Here is an 11209-nt window from a genome sequence, read left to right as displayed (position 1 = left end):
CCTTTTTAACATCTTTAGTTATGACGCGGTGTTGGATCAAAATTTGAACCTTTCCAAACACAAGCGAATGCGCTTAGTGTTACGCTACAATCCCAAGAGTTAAATCTGAAAACCAACACAGGAACCCAAAAAAACTTTCCTTCTTACAGCAATTACAAAAAAAAACTGTTATCATACGACCTTTGTCAGAAAGACCTATAATTGTGCAAGACTAACAAAAATTTAATGTTTTAGCAAATACTTTTCTGGTGTAATCCTATTATATAAAGTAGTAAGCGTTTTTTGTCTGTCCCGAAGCATCTCGCTAACCGCTGAACCGATATTGTTCTCCTTTAAAGTGAAGCTTCTTATAGGTCCTGGGAAGGTTTTAAACTATTTTTGGGGAAAATGTCATCAACCCCCCTCCCCCCAAAAAAATATTTTTTTCTCCTTTGAAACTCAAATTTAAAATGGGATGAGGTCGATTTCCCCCCATCCTACCTTAAGTGCCCCTAGAGGCTTCTAGGGGGCATAGCCGCTAGTAATAATTATAGTAACACATATTTCTGCTATAATTTTCAATTATTTAAGGAACAGCTCATTCTATCTAAAATATAACAAGACACGTCTTTTGAGATGCAAATATTTTAAGAAAATTTTGTGAAATGTATTTTATCAAAGTTTAGTTTTAGCCTAGTTTACCTTCGGAGATATGTTCGTAAAATAATACAATTTTTAAGAAACAAGGATGACAACATCCATAAAATTGAAGGACAAACGAACATTAATACTATTAGAGTGACAAAACTGAATAAGAAGAATTTCAATGCATATTCATAAGTCTAAACATAGCTGTAAGTCAATTTTGTAAGCCATTAAAATTAAAAACCTCAAAAGGCTTCTAGGGGCTTATTCATTAATTAATAATAAAGACATTGATAAAAAGACTATTCCAATAGTGAGATCTTTTACAACAAACAAAAATTCAATTTTACTTATCAAGCTCTTTTATTTTTTACAGTTTTAACTAAACACAGTTGTCTAAAAGTTAGAAAGACTAGAAGGAAGTGCAGTTATTCATATTCATATTTCTAGAAATTTTCACTTTAATCTATTCTAGTGTGTAAATCTTGTATAATACAAAGTATAATGGTGTCTGTCTGGCTTTCTGTCCATCTGTCTCTTTGTTTGTAGTGAAGGATCTCGCTAACCGCTAAACCGATCGGGTTCTCCTTTACAGGGTAGCTTGTCAGGTCCCGGGAAGGTTTTTAACTATTTTCTTGGGGGGTGTGACTCCCTTAACCCCCCCCCCCAAAAATGAAAAACACCACCCCCAAAAAAAAAAGTTTTCTTTTTAAAACTAAAATTTAAAAAGATGGGTCGACTACCAACGCCCCCCGGCCCCCACCCCAAAAAAAATCCCCTCCCCTAATTTTTTTTTATTTTCTTTAAAATCTAAAACAAGAAAAAATTAGTTTGATCAAACCTCTTGGGGCAAAGCCCCTAGAGGCTAGGGGCGAAATGTAATAAGCCCCTAATAAATGTAATAAGATTTAAGCTGTTGGCGAGATCCTTATTTACAGAAAGAAAGACAAACATACACACAGATATCATGTTACTTTTATATAAGGACAACAACTACTTAATATTTGGGGTACCATGATATGTATTGTTTAAAGTCTTGTACATCTGAAGGGATAAGACAATGGCCGATAAATTAATGTACATCCCCAATGATGATACACATAACTAACCCTTCTGTAGATTACAATAAGTGGTTCATACGTTTGGATACTCAACTTATAAAACCAACCAATCAAAATTCAATAAAAGTCCCCAAAGTTGTTAAACTAACGACTAAGAAAACGTTATTGTAAAACTTTGGGGACTAGTGCAAGTAACAGCCTAATGTCTCCTCCCTGTGTATTTGTTTCTTGTTTTTCTAAAACCTGAAAATAAAAGCCAAAAATGAAAATTCATTTGTATTAAAATTTAAATTTAACTATATATGCAGGGAGTGAGGAGATAGTGGGCTGTTTATTAGTCCTCAAAGTTTTATAATAACGTTTTCTTATTCATTGGCTTTATAATTATGGGAATTTTTACTGAATTTTATTGGTTGGTTTTTAAGTTGAGTTTTAACATTTTTCAACCACTAATTGTAGTCTACAGAATGGGTAATTTGTGTATCACCATTACGAATGTACATTAATTTATCGGCCATTGTCTTATCCCTTTAGATCCCTGATAAAGCCTTGTATTACAATATTTTTTCGACTTCGGAGATATTATGTTCCTTGTTTTACTGATAATAAACTACCTAATAAAAGCCAAGAATGTAAATTCATTGGTAGAAAATTTAAAATTTAACTATAAATGACTGATTATAAAAAAGTCTTGTAAAACTTTTTTCTTTGATGTTCCACAAAAGTTGAACAAAATTGGAAGTCACAATGTTGACGCTGAATTTTAATATTTTAGAACCTTTATTTTTTATTTTAATATTCTTTAAATGAATTTCTCTTGGGAAGGTGTTACACTCCCCCAAGATAGTTATAATATAAACCTTACTGGATCTATGAAAAGCAGACACAGATCCTGTTACTTTTATTTCAGGACAAGCGGATATGCCCCTAGTGGCCTGTAGGTGCCCTTAAGGTGGGGGATCATAAGCTACGAAATTTTAGTAATGATTTAATAAGTTGAAGGGGAGGTTCTGTGCTCACAAGGCACCACAAAGAAAAGGACAAAATCTATTACAATTGATAGTGTCATGAATATTTTTGAAATGTGTAAAAGTTTTTCTCGTATTCATTCGAATCCGGTGGATAGGAACCGGTTTTTATCCATACGAAAAAACTATGTCTAGAATCGTATTATTTCCAGCTTTCTACGAATATAAAATGTACAATCATAAGATTAAAACTAGTTTTTTTAGCAGGTGCCTTTGGCACCTCGGGGCTAAAAAAATTTTAATCTTATAATTGTACATTCTATATCCGCGGAAAGCCGTTTATAATACGATGCGAGAAATAACTATGATATGCTTTTTCCCTGTTGGTAATGAAAGATTTTGCTAACCCCTGGACTATTTTTAAAAGCGAAGCTTTTCTATAATTAGGGTCGGTCCGTCCGTCCGTCCGTACGTCCGTCCGTCCGTCCGTCCGAGATAGATAGCTTTTATTCGTTAATTTAGGCATGTTAGAATTGTCCTATCGATTTCAAACTTTGCATGATGATTCCTGTAGTAGTTGGGTACGATTTAGAAAGCGTAGCAACTCTATAATCATTACCAGAATGTCCGTACGTCCATTTTAAACATGTTGATTTTTCTACTTTTTTAACAATATATTTTCAAGTGTTTTAATTATCCGTTTGATCTGATTTTTGGTATATTGATTCCTGGGACAACAAAGAACAATATTATAAGCGAAGCAACTCTATAATCAAGTCCAAAAATGTAAGTATGTCCATAAACATTATCCTGTTTTTAAGCAGTTTTTCAACAAATTTACCTACAATTTTGATTCGACATTTATACATTTATGTTCCGATTTTTCAGTTCAGATACTATACAAGTGTTAATGTCCGTTTGTCCTACCGTTTCAGTGCTTCGCTTTTATGGATGTTGTCATCCTTGTTTATCAACATTTGGAGTATAAGCAATGAATTTAGTAAAGGGTAGCTTCACCCTCCCACGAGAAACCCTTCCAATTTCTGTAACTAAATACTTACAGTGGATGGTTGGGTCTTGTTAAGGCGCTTCTGGTATTTTCTAACGCGTCATTTCTTAATTGAATAATAATTTTGGCGTATTCTCTCAAACTGAATGTTGAGTACCCAAATTCCCCTTCCTTATTTTGAAACGGATTAAAATTAGGTGGGGGGGGGGGGGGTTGATTGTAATTTGGATTTACTTAGGGTCAGTTTATATTGGGTAATGGGTAGCCCCACAGGGTTATATCAGCGCAGGTAAAGGCCCCGCAGGGTTGTTGCCCACTGCATGGGTTAGTCATACGAAATACTGGCCCCCCATCCATCTCATTTTAATTTAGTGAAAAATAATAGCTGTGGGGGTCAGCGTTTCAAGAGCATCTTTAAGGAAAGAACCTAACAGTTCATTAATAAGTTTATATTTAAGGCCTATTGGTACTTTAACAACAACAAATTATGGCTATGGAAAAATCCAATAAAAAAATTAAATCTAAAATCAATATCTATAAAACATAATTTTTACCAGCCACATTTTATAACAAGGATGACAACAACCAAAAAAGCGAAGTTCTAAAATCATAAGAACAAACGAACAATAACTTTTGTAGAGTGTCAGAACTTAATAGGCAGAACATTAATTGTAAGTCTTAACAAAATTTTAGACAAATTTGTGATGCAGGAAAAGGGCAAACTTTCATTTTTAGGTTAGGGAAGCTACTCTCTTAACACATTTTGTCTGTCTCCCTGTAACGTTTTGGAGCAAATGTGATTTACACCACAGCTATTATAATGTAGAATATACGAGAATATTATAACAGGAAAAAATTGTCACCAATTTAGGTTTCTAATATAGACATAACTTATTGGTCAGTTCGTTTAAGGAGGTGATGGGGTAAAAGGGGTGGATAAGGATGACTTTATTTGAGCCAGCTACGAGTTTAAGTTTATTAGAGTACGTGATATTCTGGTGTAAGATCCAAGAAATAAAAAATCCATTTTATTAGACAAAGTTTGACATTGTCAGTCTGTAGCAAAACTTCTAGAGGGAAATCTGTTTTCTTGTTAATTATTAAAACTAAAGACTAGGGGCTTTGACCCATGAGGTATATTTAAAATTTTTTTTTAAAAATTTGGGTATTGAGCCCACAATTTATGGGCAGCACCAGAATTTTTTTTTTTTTGGGGGGGGGTTATTTTTCATTTTTGGGATGTTGGGGGTTTCATACCTCCCCCCAGAAAATAGCTTAAAACCACCACAGGACCAATAGGTAATAGGTATATACCCTGAAGAGTAGAATTCGATATGTTCAGTGGTTACCGAGATAGTAAGGGACAGACGGACGGACGGACAGACAGACAGACAGACATTGTTCTACTTTGTATTATAGATAGATAGCTAAAAATATATTTATAATCTAACTTTATTTTGCCGAATTTGCCGTTAAAATTCTACTAACCAGCTAGTCTACTAAAAATCATTATTTTAAATTTATGAGCTCCGCTTCTTCTAGATTTTGTAATCCTTGTTGAAAACTCAAATAGTCAATCAATATTGGAAAGGAAATCATGTGATTACCATATTTACGACGCATAAACTAGAATAGGTTTTATTTGATCATAGTTTGCCTTGGTGAGTGTATCAAGCAAGCTTTATTAATATGTGTATTGTGTATCTAATTTTTTCAGATAGATAATCACACAATACTTTAATTTTTAAGGAAAATTTCTTTTTATACAAAATTTCTCATGGTAGTACATTTGAAGACTTAATATTTAGAGTTGGAGTTAAAATCTGTTGTATATCATCAACTTTGTACTATGGAGGATTATGCACTGAGAAGTACATCTCCAATCCTGCAACAGTTACTAGTAAGATGGTACCCATTACTGAACTACCACCGTTACAATGGTCTATTTGTAAACAAGTCTATTTCTCAGATTGCACCGAACCAAAACTTTTCTTTTCTAACTACTTCAACTATTACGATTATGACAATGGTATGATTTTTATTACTCAGTCAATTAATGTAAATAAAATGACCTTTAAAATATTGAAGCTGATATTAATTCTTATTTAGAATGTAAATATGAAAAAAATACTTTTGGACTATATTCTAACTCAAGTGAAGCATATTGGACTGAAATGAGAGGCTACAAACTACCAGATCTAGTTCAGTTTATTGATATTTGGAATGAAACATCTGCAACATGGAATAGGATTTTTGAATATGGAACGGAAATTAATTCTCATCTCTTCAGGTTACTCTGGTTGCACTATGAATGTACAAAACATGATACAAATATTAAAAATAATTTTAGATCACAGATGATTCTTCAAGATGAGCAGACTGGATTTTGGTGTCATACTCTTTTAGTAGAAAATCCTTATAAAATAAGGTTTAAGTATAAAGGTAAAACAAGTTACGGAAGGCTTAATTTTTATATTGATTTAAAAATCCAGTTTTTTTGGGGAGAAAATACAATAAAATATAATTTAGTAATTTGTTTTAGCTACAGAAGAAAATTTAGCATATGTAGCTTTTCATTTTGATGAAGATGTACAAAGCACAATAAAAAACATGATGAAACTTGAACCAGTTCAATATGTCTCTCAGGTTAGAGTTAAAGTAACTGCTCTACAACTTACTCCGGATTATGGTAGACAGTGCAGAGATCAAAATCATGAATGTTCTGATATAATTGAAAAGGATAACACAAATTGCTCCTTGCCTTTTGATATTGGAAATGATAAACCTATTTGCATTGAATATGGTCAGGGTTTAGAAGCAATTAAATCAAAGTTAAATCAAATAAAAAACCATTTGAGGTATTGCCTGCAATTGAAAATCATTTACAACCAAGAACAGACAAACTTTCTGATAACTTCAGTTAGGCCACAGTATGTTAATATGTTCCTGAAAGATTCAGAAGATGAAAGAAGTTATATTTTTGAGTTGCCAAAATTTGCAAAGCTCATTTCTTACAAAAATGAGTATTCTCTTCCTACTGCTTTAGCATATTTTGGGTCTGTTGCTGGAATTTTTTTGGGAATATCTGTCATAAGCTTATCAACATTGGTGCTGAATTACAAAAATTGGAAGATAGAAATAATGAAATGGAGTCTTATCATCACTAAGATAGGAATGTCAATTTACCTTCTGACTATTTTCATCGTACTTGTAAAAAAGTTTTTGGAATATCCACGAGGCACATCAGTAAACTTTGCGGAAACAACATCTGACTTCAGTATGACCATATGCAGCTCTCTTCAGATCTATGGTGTGGTTGTTGAGTATATAAACCATACTACCTTAGAAGGAAAACCATATCATACTAGTAATACATTTGTTTCACATGATATGTTTTTGATGACAAATAAATCACTTTGGCAGAAATGGTCAGACCCAAGGAACATTATTGATTCATTAAAAGCAAACACTGGTTCTAATGAAATTGATTTACTTGGTGAAAACTTTACCACACTATTTTCATTTCTACCAATTGACAATGAAACAGTAGCTGCTTGTCATACATTTCAGATGACTAAAATTAAAGAAATTGATTCTTTAACCTTAATCTACAATGAAGAAGTTCAAGTTTATTTTCACAATACAGGACAACTTCTGTATGAGTGGGACAAGAAACAAAACCTAATATTACCAGCAACAAAAGAAAATGTTCAAAGGAGAAATTTATATAGTTTATTTGTTTATCATACTGCTATAATACTGAAGATGGAAAGACAACTAAAACTTGATGCAGAAGAGTATCAATCCTATGATGAATGTGTTATAGATTATGGAACTAAAGTTTTAGGGAATGATCTAAACAAATGTTTCTTTCGTAAAACTTACAATTGTACAGATATCATTTCAAACAGTTCTCTAAATCTTTTTAGAAATATTTTAAAAATTCAAAATAAATGCAAACCACCAAAAAATACCTTGCTGACATCTGCGGATAAATCAGTCTCTCTTGACAGGGTTGAAATTAATACTGAAGATAAACATGAAAAGGAATATGATATAACGGGTAGTCTTGGAATTAAGGATAACTCACAATCTGGAAAACCTAAGATTGAATTCATTTTTCCAAAGTTCACAAAGATGTCAAAGGTTACTATATTTTTATCATTACTGTCATTTATTATACTAAATGATTATATGACAAAAGATATTTTTGTATTAAAATATATATTTCATTAAACCTAGGAATATTTCTCCTACACAGTTGGATCACTTTTGGGAGAATTTGGTGGCCTTGTTGGTATTCTACTAGGATTGAGGTAACTAAGATTTTAGTTTAAAGTTTTCAGTGAATATAATCCAGATAATATATTTTAGTCTTTTGGATCTTCAATATTTTATTTTTAAACTGAAAGCAAAAGATGTGTTTAATATTACACTTCATATGTTTTGTATTGGCTCTGTTGTCTGGTTATTATATGAAAAGATACAAATATTTGTTGAAAGACCAACAACAGCTTCATTGAAAATGATTGACAGCAAAGATATGCCATTAGCATTTACGCTCTGCAAAGTCTTTTACAATAGAAAGTTTGATGGAAAGTTCAATGATCACAACCTTACTAATGTAGAAAATATTTTGACTGTATATGACAACAAAGAGTTTGATATATTAGACAAGAAAGATTTGACTTTCGAGTTTGTTGCTTATTTGGATGATCCAATGATGTGCAAAGAATTTTACTTGTCTAATATTGAAAAGGATTGGATAACAATAGTAAGGCAATTAAACAACAAGGAATTGGACAATTACTTGCATTTATATGTTCATCAACCTGGAATGCTTTACCTACATGAGTTCAGACTGAAGTATCCTAGCAATTTATTTAAGCTAAATTTCAATGATAACACAAATGAAAATGCCAAAGTACTTATTGAATCATATGATATCCTGAATGATCCCCACTTTCCCTGCTCTTCAGAAATACATCAGCAATGTGTAAATAAAGAAATTATAAGAATATTTCATTCTTCTTTTGGATGTTCTTACCCTATACAGAGGTATGATTTTTAAATCATTGCAAGAGTTTGAGTTAAATTAGCTTTTACATTAAGACAATTTAGCCTAAAATTACTACAATTGTTATTTTTACCTTACTTTTCCATCTTATGTGTTAACTAATAAATTAGTATCTTAGATATTTACTTCCATAGAGAATTGTTTGAAGTGAAGGTGTGTACAAGAAATGATCTTGAGACTCTGAAGAATATTACCAAGATAGTTATCAACAATGATGTATGCAAGATACCCTGTAAACTTCATTACTTAAAGATTTACAATTTACCAGGTTGTTATCTTTCAATTAACCCATTAGTGCCGAGCGCCACTTTTATGGGCCGATCGAGCTGTAAGTTTCAGGGAAGCTTTATAATGGTCAAAACGGAATTCGTATTTTTTTGTTTTGCTCTAGTGGCGTGCACAGGAAAGTTGCAAAAAAACCCGGTTCGGCTTGGCCATAAATACCAACCAGGCATTAACACCCGTTTTTGGTGCTTTCCCCCAGTTTTAAAACCCGGTTGACCTGTATAAACCCGGTTATTTTGACCAAAAATCGAAAAATGTAATTTTTTAACGCCAAAAGTGAGATGAACACTTTTTATAAATTTGATACGATCCGTAATTGAAAACTACACAACCTCATGTAATCTAAAGAGCTACAAGTATAATACGAAGCGATTTATTTCAAATTTAGTGTTTCGGCTATAGGTGCCGCCGTTTCGGGTAAAAAAACCCGTTGCTCGAAGTTTTAAAAGACACACACTACAAAAAAAGAACATTAAAATTTGGGTGTTACATATCAGAAAACGATCATAAAACTATTGGGTGACACCTATAGAGATTACTAGGGTTATTATGGTGGCTCAAACCCTTACTAATGACGTTAATTGTTATTTTTATTGGTTGAAAAGTTAAAACCGGGTAATAAAAACCGAAACCGAGCCGGGTTTTAAAATTTTCGGGTATGTATGGCCAAGCCGAACCAGGTCATAATAGGGCGTAAAAAAACGATAAAAAAATCATATAAAAAATAATAATTTGAATAAAACGAATTCACATATAGATGCACTTGTCAATAAACATTAGATTTCACGAAAAAAATCAGCGACTTTACTATAAAAACAAAAAAGTTAGAAGGGGTATTTTGAATTTCATGATTTTCAAATTTTGTTGAGCTATACCATAAAACGGAAGTAAGCTAAACTGCCTGCTCCGGGGGGAAAAGAAAGCCAGGGTAGTAGAGGAGGGATTCATACTGAGAATGATGCAATTATGGAGCCGGAAACCGGTTTTTTTTCCATTTTTCGGAACCGGGTTTTAATGTCCGGTTCGGCACTAATGGGTTAAGTAAATTGAGTAATTCTATGCAGATAAATCTTATTAAAGTTTTTAATGTTGATGTTATTATTAACTCAATTGTGAAATTTAGTAGGTAAAAGAAGTGAAGACGTCAGAACCTTCACGTTCTACTTTGACACAATGCCGGATAATTTGGTTACTCATTCAAAACTTTTGTATGGCATCTGGGACTACATCTATGAGATTGGAGGATGGATTGGTCTGTTTCTTGGATATTCTGTCCTTGGAATCTATGATAATTGTGTTAGGTTTATGAGAGTTATTAAACTATTCAATATTTTTTAAAATCATATTTGTAGGATATACCTAAAAATCCCTAAATATAAAATTGATTATTTCTAAAATATTTTTTTAATTAACACTGTAAAAACCAGGAGATTTAATTTTATAGAAAATAATTACCATTTCAGGCTTAATGTTTAATTCAACGTTTTATTCTAAAATACTATTGCCATGTGTTTTATTCATAATTTGACACTTACTATTTGTATTTTTCCTTTCAAGAATAAATGTATTTATAGAAAAACTATTTTTTCTTCTGAATAGTTTAGGTAAAATATCATTATGAATAACCACTTTAATTGATTTTAAAGTGTGCACATTTTGCTACAAAAAATAGTTATTTGTTTTTCATTTCTTTCAGATAATAAGTTGTTAATAATTGAATTTTTCTTCGGAAATTTTAACTTCCAAAAATTTAGTTGATTTAGGATTAAATTATATGATACTTATTTTATAGTTTAATATAATACAATATGAAAATTACAAAATACAATATATAAAATATAAAAATATATAAGTTAATAGATAAAATTTACCTTTTTTAGGACTAAACTAAAAAAAAACATTAAATCTGAAATATGATTTATTAAGAAAAATATATATAATATTGACCAATAAAAACTATTAAATAAAACTAAAAAAAAATAAAGTTAAAGAATTTGTAAATAGTCGACTAAAACTGGCATAAGAATTAAAAATTATGCTTAGCTTTTAAGTTAAAGTTTCTATAATCTAGACATACATTATCAGTGTTTAACAGGTCTCCAAAACAAATTGACTTTATTTCGTTTTCATACCTTACCCATGTTGTTTCTGTAAAAATAGCCCTGCTTACATTTTTTTTTCTCAC

The sequence above is a fragment of the Acartia tonsa genome, chromosome 8, assembly GCF_053477335.1.
Source record: "Acartia tonsa isolate MP-2025a chromosome 8, ASM5347733v1, whole genome shotgun sequence".
Lineage (NCBI taxonomy): Eukaryota > Metazoa > Arthropoda > Copepoda > Calanoida > Acartiidae > Acartia > Acartia tonsa.
This window is presented reverse-complemented; position numbering follows the sequence as displayed.